This window comes from Pinus tabuliformis, chromosome Q (genome assembly GCF_031772625.1).
Source record: "Pinus tabuliformis cultivar Carrire ecotype Pingquan chromosome Q, CPIR1, whole genome shotgun sequence".
NCBI classification, from domain to species: domain Eukaryota; kingdom Viridiplantae; phylum Streptophyta; class Pinopsida; order Pinales; family Pinaceae; genus Pinus; species Pinus tabuliformis.
Genome location: NC_142296.1, coordinates 132925914 through 132942802, shown reverse-complemented (window position 1 = coordinate 132942802; position 16889 = coordinate 132925914). Strand labels below are relative to the sequence as shown.

Sequence of the window (16889 nt, the reverse complement as noted above, 5' to 3'; positions counted from 1 at the left end):
GCGATGGGGAAGTTCTCCCTGAGTGCGTTGTTTGGTGATTCTCAGATCCCCTGCATGAAGGATTGTTTCCACTTTGTTTCTTTCAACTATGTATATCGGGAACAGAATACCCCATATAATTGGATCTCTAATTGTGGAGTTTCTGCTCTGCCTGGGCTGATACATTTTGAGTGCCTGGAGAAGGGTGCTATAATAGGTTTAGGGGCTTTCCCCTTTGCATGATGTTCCCTTGATCAATTTTCCTGGGAGGCGTTGCTGGACCTTATCTCCGATCCCTGTGATTCGCCCGCAGGCTTATTTCGAGCTGTTTGGAGATCTCCCCACTCTCGCAGAGGGATTGCTCTGTTTTTTTCGCTACAGGTGTTTCTGTGATTTATTTTTTATCCCTATCATACATCGAGGCAGATCTGTGGATTTCTGGAAAATGTAACAGCATATATTTTTAATATAACGCTTGTTGTTTTTTATCTCCGAAAAGAAATGTACTCCTCTCCATTTTTTTTTTTAAATAAAAGCTATTAACCGTTGCTGCCATCCTACGATTCAATCCGCTATTTGTCACTGTGATATTCTTTTTTCTAAATAAAAAGTATTAACTGTTGCTATCATCCTACAGGCTACGATTCAATCCACTGTTTGCAATTGTGATCTAGCAGTTGAGATTGCAGAGCAGCTTTCAAGGTTCAAAGAATTCCGTAATCAATTAATTGGTGTTTCTTGTTTCGAAGTTAGAAGGCTGGGCAGCAGGGATGGAACTTGGAGGGTAAATGTTTTGTTACATTAAGTATAATTCAAAAAATTACAAAATTGTGGAGATCCTCTTTTGAAAATGTATAAAAACCATCCAATTTGATAAGCGGATTTATTTTAAAATTGTAATCTTAAGAAATAACTTTCATCTTCCAGTACCGTAGTTGTGTAAGCCTGAACATATTATTATATGGTTCTTGGTATTATTTCCTTAACCAATATCTCAAAAATAACGGAATTATATTTTAACGGAATGGTTGTTGTAATTGCTACACAATCTAGATCTCTAAATCGACGTGCACAGTTGCAGATTTGTTAAGCGGTCGTGTACGGTTTTACCTTATTATGAAACTTACAAATTCATTTTGAGGGGATCTACATAAAGTAATTAATTAATTCAAGGTGCACATTTCAGTTGTTTCTTTTTTTTATCATGAATTTGTTTTTCCAAAGGTAAGGAGCGCCTTCCGTTTATGTTCATAAACGGATTTTCTAGAAATTCAACATTTATCATAATATAATATAATATAATAATTGTAAATAAAATTATATATATATATATATATATATATATATATATATATATATATATATAATTAAAAAATAATTAAATAAATTTTATACATTCTTTTATTGATAATTACGCTACGGCGTGCCTTCCGTTTATGTTCATAAACGGATTTTCTAGAAATTCAACATTTATCATAATATAATATAATATAATATAATATAATATAATAATTGTAAATAAAATTATATATATATATATATATATATATAATTAAAAAATAATTAAATAAATTTTATATATTCTTTTATTGATAATTACGCCGTAAGGCGTCTCCATTTGAAATGAATTACCCTAGCCGTCGCGGTGTCCTATTATTCACCGTAGATTTGTGGTGTTAGATGATCAAACAAAACTTGATCGTTGATCAAAAATTAAAACGGTTCATGAAACTGAAACGGTTCATGAATTTTCGCCCTCGCCGTTCACCCTAAGATCTGGTAATTGCCTATTTCCTTTTGCACCACCAACGCCGAACAGAGCAACAATGATAAGAAGAATGATGTCGAAAATTTTTGCATCAACATCGATCTTGAATGCATGGTTTGTCTTGATCAATTCATGGATGGTGATAAATGCCATGTGTTACCAAAATGTAGCCATTGTTTCCATGTTCCCTGTGCAGATGTTTGGCTCTCCCAGCGCTCCATATGCCCCATTTGCAGAGGCAATGTTGAAATTATTAATGTTGATCAACACCCATGTGGGCCAATGCATCCATCTCGCACTTGAAATCTTTTTCAGTCTGTGCTGAACATGGCCGGAGTCTTTTTACTGCCAGCAAAGATTGATCTGGCAGTTTGCCTTTGTAGATTATACCTTTCCTTCCCTGCAAAACGATATTGTCTTCGCTGAAGTTGCCAGTGACCGCCACAAGATCAGCCAATCTCATCTTCCTGATGGGCATCTCGAATGAGCAAACTTTAACAGATCTCCGAGCTCGGACATATTTCTGCCAATCGTTGGGCTCATTGGTACTTGGCGGTGGGATTTTGACAGATCTTCTGCTTTTTGCTTCAGAAATCATCCAATGAAGACCAAGTAAAATCCAGACAATTAACACTATGCCAAATAGAAGAAAAGCCGCAACAACCATGGGATTGTTCGGTGCTGTGCACGTCTTTGAAAGTGGAGGCCCACATAACCCAGGGTTACCCTGAAAATTAGAGGCAGAAAAGTTGTGAGTGAATGAAGGTATATTTCCAGTAAGCTTGTTGTTTGCTACATTGAAGTCCTTGAGACGGTCGATCCGTGTCAATTGCCAGGGAATTTCCCCTGTAAGTTGATTTCCATTCAGGCGGAGGATATTGAGGTATGTGCAATTATGAACCTCAGCAGGAATAGGTTCCATAAACTTGTTCTGGGAGAGATCAATGGTTACCAGAAAAGGAAGCCATTGGCAGAGCTCCTTGGGAATGGTACCCGTAAGACTGTTTTGAGAGAGATCCAAGCTCATCATACTCTTGCAGTTCCGTACTCCAGATGGAAACTCACCTTGAACCCCAACTCTTGAAGCGAAATTGACTTCACTTTGTTATCATCATCATGCCAACAAGTAATTCCTAGAAAATTGCAAATAAACCCATTTTTAGTGTTCTGGAAGTTCCAGGTGCGGAGGTTCCCTTGAGGGTCCTTCAATTCCTTGTAAGTAGTCTGGAGACACTGTACATCGTTTCCTGGAGAAATGGTCTCGGACGAACTGAGGCATATGAGTTGGAGAATGAGTAGCATGAGTCGTAGCAAGCCCAAACACCCAAAAATTGTCATGGCTTAATCAGTGCTCTCCTGTCGTTTCAAACACAATCCTGTACCTGCCTAATCTCAACAAATGGCCGTTGCTCACCCAGCTCAAACAGGATTGCTGGTATCCAAGTGCAAGCATGAATCGCTTGCCCCATTTGCAGAGGCAGTGTTGAAATTAATAATGTTGATCAACACCCATCGACCGAAAAGCCTCAGAATTCAGTGGAGATTAACCCTGCAGAAGAACAGGCACTTGGGCCTCAGTTAGATATTATGGGTAATATTAATTCTGATTCTCACGCGGATAATGTCGTCATTGAGATTCCTTTATAGAATAGATAGTTCATAATTTCTCACGCGGATAATGTCGTCATTGAGATTCCTTTATAGAATAGATAGTTCATAATTTTTCTTGAAATTTTGTTGCGGATTGTATTGGTTTTTCTGTGTAGTGAATTGAGTTGTGTAAGATTTGTATTCACAATTTTGTAATCCAATGTACTCCTGTCATATTTTTCTTTTGAAGATAATATTGCATCGATGTAGAATAAAACCATTTATTCTTGAGCAGGGTAGTCATAATTCTTACATGTGAAATTTCATTTTGGATTGCTTTTGCCTTCCAAGGTAATATGGGATATATGTGAAATAGAACTACTTATTCTTTAACAAGGTAATCATAGTTTTTACATGTGAAATTCTGCTTCCTTTATTAATTCTAGGCCTGTAGGTTTGAAGCAGCCCTTTTATTTTTATTTTGTCCATATATGAATTATTGGATTAGCGTCTGGCATTTTTGAATTTGATATTTTGTGCCAGCATTACGCTTGGCATACATCAATGCTTACATTCCATTTTTCCAAAATTGGGACTCTGGGACTCTGAATTTGACATTTTCTGTGAGCATTTTGGGTGGCATATATAAACGCTGAAAGCCTATTTTCCCCAAAGTTGGAGCTATTGGCCATGTATAAATGTTAGTAATCATCTAATATTTAGTATGGTGAATGTGGTTTAATGTCTTGCGGAGGCTATTTCATCAGTTTCAGGATAATTTATGCATTAACACAATTTCATGTAAATTTGTTATGGGATAAAGTAGATGTTCCTAAACTGCAGGAGACATGATCATGTAAATACTCAGCAATATTTTGTGCCTATATCTCAAGTTAATCTAAGAATGTTGCCATGAATAGCTATGTGGAATGCTACCTCTATCTGAGGAGAGGTAATATTTTATTTGGCTAAGGGCCCAAACATCGATTGGGAGGGATGCCCTGGCCACCTTCAAACCAGACTGTTAAAACTACTATAAATTGGATATGGAAATTGAAGTTGACACTCAGTGGAATTAGCTGGCATAGTTGGATCACAAATCCATGGCCAAATTGTCAATGTATCCCTGGGATGATTCTGAAATGTCAAACCTTCAATGAAAAAGAAAGCTGAATTCTCAATCCATTCTAACTTCTACCAAACGCCTCTTCTCACTGTATGAAATACCAAGATTCATCTCTTATGATATTCTAAGCGTCAAGATGTTTCTTAACAATAGCTACTATCATTGCATCAGGGAAAAAAATTGGACACTGTGATGCATACATAATAAAACACAATCTTTGTTCCAAAGAACCAAAACTTAATATAAAAAATAGAGTTTGTTCCCACCTTTGTTGCTATCTAACCATTACTCCAACTCATTAACTATCATTTTCCCACCCTTATTGCAAGCTTCCGATGGCAAATCCATGGCGATTGCTACGTCTTCTCCACTGCATCATAGTCTTGGTTTGTCTTGATCAATTCAAGGATGGTGATAAATGTCTTGTGTTACCAAAATGTAGCCATTGTTTCCATGTTCCCTGTGCAGATGTTTGGCTCTCCCAGCGCTCCATATGCCTCATTTGCAGAGGCAGTGTTGAAATTATTAATGTTGATCAACACCCATCGACCGAAAAGCCTCAGAATTCAGTGGAGATTAACCCTGCAGAATAACAGGCACTTGGGCCTCAGTTAGATATTATGGGTAATATTAATTCTGATTCTCACGCGGATAATTTCGTCATTGAGATTCCTTTATAGAATAGATAGTTCATAATTTCTCACGCGGATAATGTCGTCATTGAGATTCCTTTATAGAATAGATAGTTCATAATTTTTCTTGAAATTTTGTTGCGGATTGTATTGGTTTTTCTGTGTAGTGAATTGAGTTGTGTAAGATTTGTATTCACAATTTTGTAATCCAATGTACTCCTGTCATATTTTTCTTTTGAAGATAATATTGCATCGATGTAGAATAAAACCATTTATTCTTGAGCAGGGTAGTCATAATTTTTACATGTGAAATTTCATTTTGGATTGCTTTTGCCTTCCAAGGTAATATGGGATATATTTGTAATAGAACTACTTATTCTTTGACAAGGTAATCATAGTTTTTACATGTGAAATTCTGCTTCCTTTATTAATTCTAGGCCTGTAGGTTTGAAGCAGCACTTTTATTTTTATTTTGTCCATATATGAATTATTGGATTAGCGTCTGGCATTTGTGAATTTGATATTTTGTGCCAGCATTACGCTTGGCATACATCAATGCTTACATTCCATTTTTCCAAAATTGGGACTCTGGGACTCTGAATTTGACATTTTCTGTGAGCATTTTGGGGGGCATATATAAACGCTGAAAGCCTATTTTCCCCAAAGTTGGAGCTGTTGGCCATGTATAAATGTTAGTAATCATCTAATACTTAGTATGGTGAAGGTGGTTTAATGTCTTGCGGAGGCTATTTCATCAGTTTCAGGATAATTTATGCATTAACACAATTTCATGTAAATTTGTTATGGGATAAAGTAGATGTTCCTAAACTGCAGGAGACATGATCATGTAAATACTCAGCAATATTTTGTGCCTATATCTCAAGTTAATCTAAGAATGTTGCCATGAACAGCTATGTGGAATGCTACCTCTATCTGAGGAGAGGTAATATTTTATTTGGCTAAGGGCCCAAACATCGATTGGGAGGGATGCCCTGGCCACCTTCAAACCAGACTGTTAAAACTACTAGAAATTGGATTTGGAAATTGAAGTTGACACTCAGTGGAATTAGCTGGCATAGTTGGATCACAAATCCATGGCCAAATTGTCAATGTATCCCTGGGATGATTCTGAAATGTCAAACCTTCAATGAAAAAGAAAGCTGAATTCTCAGTCCGTTCTAACTTCTACCAAACGCCTCTTCTCACTGTATGAAATACCAAGATTCATCTCTTATGATATTCAAAGCGTCAAGATGTTTCTTAACAATAGCTACTATCATTGCATCAGGAAAAAAATTGGACACTGTGATGCATACATAATAAAACACAATCTTTGTTCCAAAGAACCAAAACTTAATATAAAAAATAGAGTTTGTTCCCACCTTTGTTGCTATCTAACCATTACTCCAACTCATTAACTATCATTTTCCCACCCTTATTGCAAGCTCCATCTATTTTAAAGGCAAGAAATGGAATGGTTTTTTTGTTAGTTGGATTACCAAAAGAAATGGGTTAGTTAAGATAGCTTATAAATGCAGGCACAAGTTCTGAGGCTCTCATGGTGTTATTTCAATATATTGGCCATGTTCAAGTTTTGAATAGATCTGTCCTGAAAAATATCTCAAAGAAAATCGATTGCAATTTCATTGTAAAATCCAAAATTTGAAAAAAGAGGAATTCACATGAGCAAGTGACTCGATGAGTTGCTGCAATTAATACAAAAGTATTCTTTCTTCAACACCCTATGGAATGTAGGCACATAGAAAGAATGCAGGGGTATCAACAAAAATGGAAGAAACATACGAGTAATACCACCTAAGTCACAACCTTGGACCCTGATTTCTTCAAGCGAGGAATATAGGGCCGATTCTAAATCCCTTTTCACTCGACCATTAGATTTAGTGGTTTTAATCGTACAAACCAAAGTTTCGAGTGAAATTCCAAAGAGACTGTAACCAGCATTTTGTGAATGCATTATTTTTTATGGGGGAAATCGAAGGAAACAACTACAAGTATCCATTCTTTCAGAGTAGGTCAATGCAAGAAGTGTCTAGCTTTGTCCCTTTAGTTGTGGCCAAGATTGAAAATGCACTGTAGAAATTTATTACTGCGGGCAGAGCAAAGAAGATTTTAGTACAAAAGAACTTGCCCATTGGCTACTCACCGTCGTATTTAACACTATACACTCCATCTGGAGAACCAATGGACAACATAGGGTGCATTCTGAGGTTTAACAATTTATCCAAAACTGGGAATGATGTTCTATAAGCCCGAGTGAAAAAACTTAAAGCACAATATCCACAAGTTAAATTTGTTTTTGCAGACTTTCACGGGGCAACCCTCAAAATTTTGAACTCCATAGAATTTTGGGCCGTAGAATAATGTGTTACAGGCTTGTTGTGGAATGGGTGGTTGATATAATTACAATTTGAGCGTAACATGCGACGCTGTAGGAGCATCTGTGTGTACAAATCCTGGACAAAATTTCAACTGGGATGGGATTCATTTGACTAAAGCCATTTACAGAAATATATCGAAATTGTTTCTGGGCGGAACATTCACATCGCATAGTCCTCAGACTCTCTACACAATGGGAACTACACAATTGTAGACACCACTGTGAACTGATCGATGGATCATAAAGTACAGAAATATCAATAATACATTCTATTAATAATTACGCCGTAGCGTTTCCCTTTGAAATGAATTACCCCAGCCGTCGCCATGTCCTATTATTTACCGTGGATTTGTGGTGTTAGACGATCAAACAAAGCTTGATCGTTGATCCAAAATTAAAACGGTTCATGAAACTGAAACTGTTCATGAATTTTCGCCCTCGTCGTTCACCCTAAGATTTGGTATTTTTGAGTCTGATTTTTACGCTGTAGCGTTTTCCTTTGAAATGAATTACCCCAGCTGTCGCCGTGTCCTATTATTCACTGTGGATTTGTGGTGTTAGACGATCAAAAAAAGCTTGATCGTTGATCCAAAATTAAAACGGTTCATGAAACTGAAACGGTTCATGAATTTTCGCCCTCGCCATTCACCCTAAGATCTGGTCTTTTTGAGTCTGATTCCCAGAAATTGCCTATTTCCTTTTGCACCACCAACGCCGAACAGAGTAGCAATGATAAGAAGAATGATGTCGAAAATATTTGCATCAACATCGATCTTGAATGCATGGTTTGTCTTGATCAATTCAAGGATGGTGATAAATGCCTTGTGTTACCAAAATGTAGCCATTGTTTCCATGTTCCCTGCGCAGATGTTTGGCTCTCCCAGCGCTACATATGCCCCATTTGCACAGGCAGTGTTGAAATTATTAATATCGATCAAACACCCATCGACCGAAAAGCCTCAAAATTCAGTGGAGTTTAACCCTGCAGAAGAACAGGCACTTGGGCCTCAGTTAGATGTTATGGGTAATATTAATTTTGATTCTCATGGATAATGTCGTCATTGAGATTCCTTTATAGAATAGATAGTTCATAATTTTTCTTGAAATTTTGTTGCGGATAGTATTGGTTTTTCTGTGTAGTGAATTGAGTTGTGTAGGATTTGTATTCACAATTTTGTAATCCAATGTACTCCTGTCATACTTTTCTTTTGAAGATAATATTGCATCGATGTAGAATAAAACCATTAATTCTGGAGCAGGGTAGTCATAATTTTTACATGTGAAATTTCATTTTGGATTGCTTTTGCCTTCCAAGGTAATATGGGATATATGTGAAATAGAACTACTTATTCTTTAACAAGGTAATCATAGTTTTTACATGTGAAATTCTACTTCCTTTATTGATTCTAGGCCTGTAGGTTTGAAGCAGCCCTTTTATTTTGTCCATATATGAATTATTGGATTAGTGTGAATTTGATATTTTGTGCCAGCATTACGCTGGGCATACATCAATGCTTACATTCCATTTTTCCAAAATCCACTTTTCCAAAATTGGGACTCTGGGACTCTGAATTTGACATTTTCTGTGAGCATTTTGGGTGGCATATATAAATGTTGAAAGCCTATTTCCCCCAAAGTTAGAGCCGTTGGCCATGCATAAATGTTACTAATCATCTAGTAATTAGTATGGTAAAGGTGGTTTAATGTCTTGCGGAGGCTATTTCATCAGTTTCAGGATAATTTATGCATTAACACAATTTCATGTAAATTTGTTATGGGATAGAGTAGATGTTCCTAAAATGTAGGAGACATGATCATGTATATACTCAGCAATATTTTGCGCCTATATCTCAAGTTAATCTAAGAATGTTGCCAAGGAAACGCCGTAAGGCATAAATTAAGGAGCAATGGCGACATAGGAATAGAAAAATCTAAATAAGGTGCAAAATGTGCATAAATTGAGGAGCAATAGTGACATAGGAATATGCAAATCTAAATAAGATGCAGAAATGTGCATAAATAGAAGAGCAATGGCGACATAGGGATAGGAAAATCTAAAAAAGATGCAGAAGTGTAACAATCAACATATGGGGACATTTGTTCCCACGTCACACCTCATCTAATAAAAGCTCTATCACGATGGTGCACATGCAAGCCTTTACAACTTGTACCGAATTTCAATTCAGGATTGCGTTGACAACGAAGAGCCACCTAGAAAAATTCTTTGTTTCTGTTTGAGTTAAAAATGTTTTCATGGTGTACACCCAGTTTGGATACCAGCTGTCGAGAAGAGCACCTTTCATTGTATTTTCCTTCATTTCCAGTATAACGAGAATCACCACTGGAATTCACATGGAAAAAAAATTCAGTCTCTATCAACGCCATTAAATGCAATACACATATTAGATATAGGTGCACAATCTCTATCTTCTCATGTTGGCAGAAGCAGTAAAAATGATTTCAATTAATCTAATCCAATCTAGCACAAAATTAACCTGCATGGCATCCATCAAGATCATGGATTGGATAAATTTGCAAGTATGGTTCCTCCCATATTATGCTATTTCCCGCTATTTCATGACCCTTCACAGTTTAAAAAATTGATAGCTTCTGAAAATTGTAATATTAGCAGCCAATCAAATTTGAAATGAATTAATACAATCAAACAGAATATGTAGCCCACATTCTGTCCAAATACGATTTCCAGGCTCTAGATTCATAAACCAAAGAAATTTTCCAGTCCAAAGGAGGCTCAGAAATTTGCCGATCCAAAGGAGGCTCTTTGAAAATGCTTCGATTAACCTTGTAAGAATGTTGATATACATTTGTTATTGCATTAAAAATGGCTGATTCGAACATGTGAATCCTCACTTTGGGGGTCATCATGTCTCTTACATATGCAAATGGCAACTGATCCAGAGGATCGAAGAAATCTAATTCATTGAATAACAGGAAAGAAAATAGCTTCATTGAAAGGGTGTGCTTTCTCAATATCATTGCAGTATCAGCCACATCTGTAATGCCAACAACAACCCACAAAATCGAAAAATCAGTTACAGAGAGAACCAACCTCAAAACAAATCTCAGATGCTATCCCACTAAAACTTCACCATAATTGAGCAAAGTTGAGTTCTCATACCACTTCTTGACGGAAGATTTTCAGAGCTCCAAGGTTGCAAGCCATTGGCACAGTAACTGTCCATTTGATACCTCACAGCTTCTTTGCTCCAATTTCTCCATATGACTTTAAAAACGGCTTCCTCCATGGTATGAGTATTGTAGGGATGCTTTCAGATAGCAATATCAACGTTGTGAGTTACATGGAGATTTTCCAAAATTTACAAAAGATCAAGAACAAGTTGTAGCTTGGCATCCTTCCAAATGTTGTAAACACAGTTTGAGAAAAGCCTGTGGGAAAGATAATTGGGTATGCGGCCATTCATTACAGATTCCTTGTATGGAAACTCCCTGACCAAAACAATGTGCCAAATTCCAATTCTATGAGACTCATTGGGCTTGATCTGGTATCTCGCAAGAAGTGTGAGAGTTGCATTGTCCATAAACATGAAGAAACAAATGTTTTCTATTGTGATTTTCTTAACATTCTTGGGTTTATTAATCTTTCATAGGCTCCAAATATAGTTGAAATTACCAAACCCCCCTTGCACTGTTCCATGACCTTCTTGTCTTCTTCAGACACAAGGAACCCTCGGGTACGATAATTGGCAAAACCACAAGGAAAATCAATCCCTTCAGAATAATTGAAATACCTTTTTCTTTCCTTCACATCCAGATTTCCACTGAAGGTCACTAGACCTGAAGTTGAATTGGGATTTTCAGTTCCTTTCATGTACGGTAGCCGAGGTCAAGAACAAGTTGTAGCTTGGCATCCTTCCAAATGTTGTAAACACAGTTTGAGAAAATCCTGTGGGAAATATAATTGGGTATGCGGCCATTCATTACAGATTCCTTGTATGGAAACTCCCTGACCAAAACAATGTGCCACATTCCAATTCTATGAGACTCATTGGGCTTGATCTGGTATCTGGCAAGAAGTGTGAGAGTTTCATTGTCCATAAACATGAAGAAACAAATGTTTTCTATTGTGATTTTCTTAACATTCTTGGGTTTATTAATCTTTCATAGGATCCAAATATAGTTGAAATTACCACACCCCCCTTGCACTGTTCCATGACCTTCTTGTCTTCTTCAGACACAAGGAACCCTCGGGTACGGTAATTGGCAAAACCACAAGGCAAATCAATCCCTTCATAATAATTGAAATACCTTTTTCTTTCCTTCACATCCAGATTTCCACTGAAGGTCACTGGACCTGAAGTTGAATTGGGGTTTTCAGTTCCTTTCATGTACGATAGCCGAAACATATGAGTAATACCACCTAAGTCACAACCTTGGACCCTGATTTCTTCAAGCGAGGAATATAGGGCCGATTCTAAATCCCTTTTCACTCGACCATTAGATTTAGTGGTTTTAATCGTACAAACCAAAGCTTCGAGTGAACTTCAAAAGAGACTGTAACTAGCATTTTGTGAATGCATTATTTTTTATGGGGGAAATCGAAGGAAACAACTACAAGTATCCATTCTTTCAGAGTAGGTCAATGCAAGAAGTGTCTAGCTTTGTCCCTTTAGTTGTGGCCAAGATTGAAAATGCACTGTAGAAATTTATTACTGTGGGCAGAGCAAAGAAGATTTTAGTACAAAAGAACTTGCCCATTGGCTACTCACCGTCGTATTTAACACTATACACTCCATCTGGAGAACCAATGGACAACATAGGGTGCATTCTGAGGTTTAACAATTTATCCAAAACTGGGAATGATGTTCTATAAGCCCGAGTGAAAAAACTTAAAGCACAATATCCACAAGTTAAATTTGTTTTTGCAGACTTTCACAGGGCAACCCTCAAAATTTTGAACTCCATAGAATTTTGGGCCGTAGAATAATGTGTTATAGGCTTGTTGTGGAATGGGTAGTTGATATAATTACAATTTGAGCGTAACATGCGACGCTGTAGGAGCATCTGTGTGTACAAATCCTGGACAAAATTTCAACTGGGATGGGATTCATTTGACTAAAGCCATTTACAGAAATATATCGAAATTGTTTCTGGGCGGAACATTCACATCGCATAGTCCTCAGACTCTCTACACAATGGGAACTACACAATTGTAGACACCACTGTGAACTGACCGATGGATAATAAAGTACAGAAATATCAATAATACATTCTATTAATAATTACGCTGTAGCGTTTCCCTTTGAAATGAATTACCCCAGCCGTCGCCATGTCCTATTAGTTACCGCGGATTTGTGGTGTTAGACGATCAAACAAAGCTTGATCGTTGATCCAAAATTAAAACGGTTCATGAAACTGAAACTGTTCATGAATTTTCACCCTCGTCGTTCACCCTAAGATTTGGTATTTTTGAGTCTGATTTTTACGCTGTAGCGTTTTCCTTTGAAATGAATTACCCCAGCTGTCGCCGTGTCCTATTATTCACTGTGGATTTGTGGTGTTAGACAATCAAAAAAAGCTTGATCGTTGATCCAAAATTAAAACGGTTCGTGAAACTGAAACGGTTCATGAATTTTCGCCCTCGCCATTCACCCTAAGATCTGGTCTTTTTGAGTCTGATTCCCAGAAATTGCCTATTTCCTTTTGCACCACCAACGCCGAACAGAGCAGCAATGATAAGAAGAATGATGTCGAAAATATTTGCGTCAACATCGATCTTGAATGCATGGTTTGTCTTGATCAATTCAAGGATGGTGATAAATGCCTTGTGTTACCAAAATGTAGCCATTGTTTCCATGTTCCCTGCGCAGATGTTTGGCTCTCCCAGCGCTACATATGCCCCATTTGCACAGGCAGTGTTGAAATTATTAATATCGATCAAACACCCATCGACCGAAAAGCCTCAAAATTCAGTGGAGTTTAACCCTGCAGAAGAACAGGCACTTGGGCCTCAGTTAGATGTTATGGGTAATATTAATTTTGATTCTCACGGATAATGTCGTCATTGAGATTCCTTTATAGAATAGATAGTTCATAATTTTTCTTGAAATTTTGTTGCGGATAGTATTGGTTTTTCTGTGTAGTGAATTGAGTTGTGTAGGATTTGTATTCACAATTTTGTAATCTAATGTACTCCTGTCATACTTTTCTTTTGAAGATAATATTGCATCGATGTAGAATAAAACCATTAATTTTGGAGCAGGGTAGTCATAATTTTTACATGTGAAATTTCATTTTGGATTGCTTTTGCCTTCCAAGGTAATATGGGATATATCTGAAATAGAACTACTTATTCTTTAACAAGGTAATCATAGTTTTTACATGTGAAATTCTGCTTCCTTTATTGATTCTAGGCCTGTAGGTTTGAAGCAGCCCTTTTATTTTGTCCATATATGAATTATTGGATTAGTGTGAATTTGATATTTTGTGCCAGCATTACGCTGGGCATACATCAATGCTTACATTCCATTTTTCCAAAATCCATTTTTCCAAAATTGGGACTCTGGGACTCTGAATTTGACATTTTCTGTGAGCATTCTGGGTGGCATATATAAATGTTGAAAGCCTATTTCCCCCAAAGTTGGAGCCGTTGGCCATGTATAAATGTTACTAATCATCTAGTAATTAGTATGGTGAAGGTGGTTTAATGTCTTGCGGAGGCTATTTCATCAGTTTCAGGATAATTTATGCATTAACACAATTTCATGTAAATTTGTTATGGGATAGAGTAGATGTTCCTAAAATGTAGGAGACATGATCATGTATATACTCAGCAATATTTTGCGCCTATATCTCAAGTTAATCTAAGAATGTTGCCAAGGAAACGCCGTAAGGCATAAATTAAGGAGCAATGGCGACATATGAATAGAAAAATCTAAATAAGGTGCAAAATGTGCATAAATTGAGGAGCAATAGTGACATAGGAATATGCAAATCTAAATAAGATGCAGAAATGTGCATAAATAGAAGAGAAATGGCGACATAGGGATAGGAAAATCTAAAAAAGATGCAGAAATGTAACAATCAACATATGGGGACATTTGTTCCCACGTCACACCTCATCTAATAAAAGCTCTATCACGATGGTGCACATGCAAGCCTTTACAACTTGTACCAAATTTCAATTCAGGATTGCGTTGACAACAAAGAGGCACCTAGAAAAATTCTTTGTTTCTGTTTGAGTTAAAAATGTTTTCATGGTGTACACCCAGTTTGGATACCAGCTATCGAGAAGAGCACGTTTTATTGTATTTTCCTTCATTTCCAGTATAACGAGAATCACCACTGGAATTCACATGGAAAAAAAATTCAGTCTCTATCAACGCCATTAAATGCAATACACATATTAGATATAGGTGCACAATCTCTATCTTCTCATGTTGGCAGAAGCAGTAAAAATGATTTCAATTAATCTAATCCAATCTAGCACAAAATTAACCCGCATGGCATCCATCAACATCATGGATTGGATAAATTTGCAAGTATGGTTCCTCCCATATTATGCTATTTCCCGCTATTTCATGACCCTTCACAGTTTAAAAAATTGATAGCTTCTGAAAATTGTAATATTAGCAGCCAATCAAATTTGAAATGAATTAATATAATCAAACAGAATAATATAAGCAGCCAATCAAATTTGAAATGAATTAATACAATCAAACAGAATATGTAGCCCACATTCTGTCCAAATACGATTTCCAGGCTCTAGATTCATAAACCAAAGAAATTTTCCGGTCCAAAGGAGGCTCAGAAATTTGCCGATCCAAAGGAGGCTCTTTGAAAATGCTTCGATTGACCTTGTAAGAATGTTGATATACATTTGTTATTGCATTAAAAATGGCTGATTCGAACATGTGAATCCTCGCTTTGGGGGTCATCATGTCTCTTACATATGCAAATGGCAACTGATCCAGAGGATCGAAGAAATCTAATTCATTGAATAACAGGCAAGAAAATAGCTTCATTGAAAGGGTGTGCTTTCTCAATATCAGTGCAGTATCAACCACATCTGTAATGCCAACAACAACCCACAAAATCAAAAAATCAGTTACAGAGAGAACCAACCTCAAAACAAATCTCAGATGCTATCCCACTAAAACTTCACCATCATTGAGCAAAGTTGAGTTCTCATACCACTTCTTGACGGAAGATTTTCAGAGCTCCAAGGTTGCAAGCCATTGGCACAGTAACTGTCCATTTGATACCTCACAGCTTCTTTGCTCCAATTTATCCATATGACTTTAAAAACGGCTTCCTCCATGGTATGAGTATTGTAGGGATGCTTTCAGATAGCAATATCAACGTTGTGAGTTACATGGAGATTTTCCAAAATTTACAAAAGATCAAGAACAAGTTGTAGCTTGGCATCCTTCCAAATGTTGTAAACACAGTTTGAGAAAAGCCTGTGGGAAAGATAATTGGGTATGCGGCCATTCATTACAGATTCCTTGTATGGAAACTCCCTGACCAAAACAATGTGCCAAATTCCAATTCTATGAGACTCATTGGGCTTGATCTGGTATCTCACAAGAAGTGTGAGAGTTGCATTGTCCATAAACATGAAGAAACAAATGTTTTCTATTGTGATTTTCTTAACATTCTTGGGTTTATTAATCTTTCATAGGCTCCAAATATAGTTGAAATTACCACACCCCCCTTGCACTGTTCCATGACCTTCTTGTCTTCTTCAGACACAAGGAACCCTCGGGTACGATAATTGGCAAAACCACAAGGAAAATCAATCCCTTCAGAATAATTGAAATACCTTTTTCTTTCCTTCACATCCAGATTTCCACTGAAGGTCACTAGACCTGAAGTTGAATTGGGATTTTCAGTTCCTTTCATGTACGGTAGCCGAGGTCAAGAACAAGTTGTAGCTTGGCATCCTTCCAAATGTTGTAAACACAGTTTGAGAAAAGCCTGTGGGAAATATAATTGGGTATGCGGCCATTCATTACAGATTCCTTGTATGGAAACTCCCTGACCAAAACAATGTGCCACATTCCAATTCTATGAGACTCATTGGGCTTGATCTGGTATATGGCAAGAAGTGTGAGAGTTTCATTGTCCATAAACATGAAGAAACAAATGTTTTCTATTGTGATTTTCTTAACATTCTTGGGTTTATTAATCTTTCATAGGATCCAAATATAGTTGAAATTACCACACCCCCCTTGCACTGTTCCATGACCTTCTTGTCTTCTTCAGACACAAGGAACCCTCGGGTACGGTAATTGGCAAAACCACAAGGCAAATCAATCCCTTCATAATAATTGAAATACCTTTTTCTTTCTTTCACATCCAGATTTCCACTGAAGGTCACTGGACCTGAAGTTGAATTGGGGTTTTCAGTTCCTT

The 16889-nt window shown here is 37.0% G+C and overlaps 1 pseudogene; it reads right to left on the bottom strand.

Annotated features, from left to right (window-relative positions):
• Positions 1-2000: 2000 nt before the first annotated feature.
• LOC149218614 (putative inactive receptor kinase At1g27190 pseudogene) lies at positions 2001-2774 on the bottom strand (annotated as a pseudogene).
• Between the last annotated feature and the right edge of the window lie 14115 nt (positions 2775-16889).